Source organism: Galeopterus variegatus, unplaced genomic scaffold, assembly GCF_000696425.1.
Source record: "Galeopterus variegatus unplaced genomic scaffold, G_variegatus-3.0.2 Scaffold1645, whole genome shotgun sequence".
Classification (NCBI taxonomy): domain Eukaryota; kingdom Metazoa; phylum Chordata; class Mammalia; order Dermoptera; family Cynocephalidae; genus Galeopterus; species Galeopterus variegatus.
In genome coordinates this window covers 110,452-111,269 of record NW_007727756.1, presented here as the reverse complement: position 1 = coordinate 111,269, position 818 = coordinate 110,452, and the positions used below count along the sequence as shown (strand labels likewise).

Here is an 818-nt window from a genome sequence, read left to right as displayed (position 1 = left end):
AAATTTATTCATTTAATCAGTCATATAAATCTAGATAGAAACCAGTCTCGTAGGTTTTAAGATGGCATTCACCATCTTTGTGAAAAGCTGAACATTACTGATCAAGTCCAATCATATCTTTAGAAGGAGAAAACAGTGATAGCATTTACTGAACTGGAATTACTATCAAAATTCAAAAAACCTGTCACATTCATTTAACTACAGACCAGTGTTACTTAAATCAGGACTGTCCAACAAAAATATTCTGTCGGTCATACATGATCTGAATTCTGGTGTATGAGATCAGTTAAATTATAGTACACATAAGAAGTCAGGAGACTTGTTTTGTAATGGATGAGGCAGTGGCCAACGACTCCTCATTAGTAGCTTTTTTGAGATAAGCTGTCAAGTGTGCCCTTTCTGCCTTCTTCATGCCAGCAAAGATCCTTTTGTTCCAGGGATATACTTCTTGGGATTCTCAAACACTCCATCAGCGTCTCCTCTCCCAGGTGATGCCTCTGTTCTTGCTGGCATCTGTGTGAGAGAACCCAGCGGCCTGATCCGTCTTCCGCCCACACCGACCATGGGGACCCGGCCCAGTCTCGTGCTTGCCTCCCTTTTCCATGGTGTGGCACTGGGCACGCTTCTGAACAAAAGTCCTCTTCCCTTTCTCAACATCGCCTATTTTTAATTCTCTCTTTTGTGCTACGAAGGTTCCTGCTCAGAAGCCAGGCGTTCTGCTCTTTAAGTCCAAGGACACACTGGTTATTATTCAAAATATTTTTTTTTTTTTTGTCTTTTGTCTTTTTTTCCATGTCCGGCAACGGATCGCAACCCTC

General features: G+C 41.9%; 1 pseudogene; it reads right to left on the bottom strand.

Moving 5' to 3' along the window:
* Positions 1-310: 310 nt before the first annotated feature.
* LOC103594916 overlaps positions 311-818 on the bottom strand; it is a 5,982-nt pseudogene continuing 5,474 nt past the window's right edge.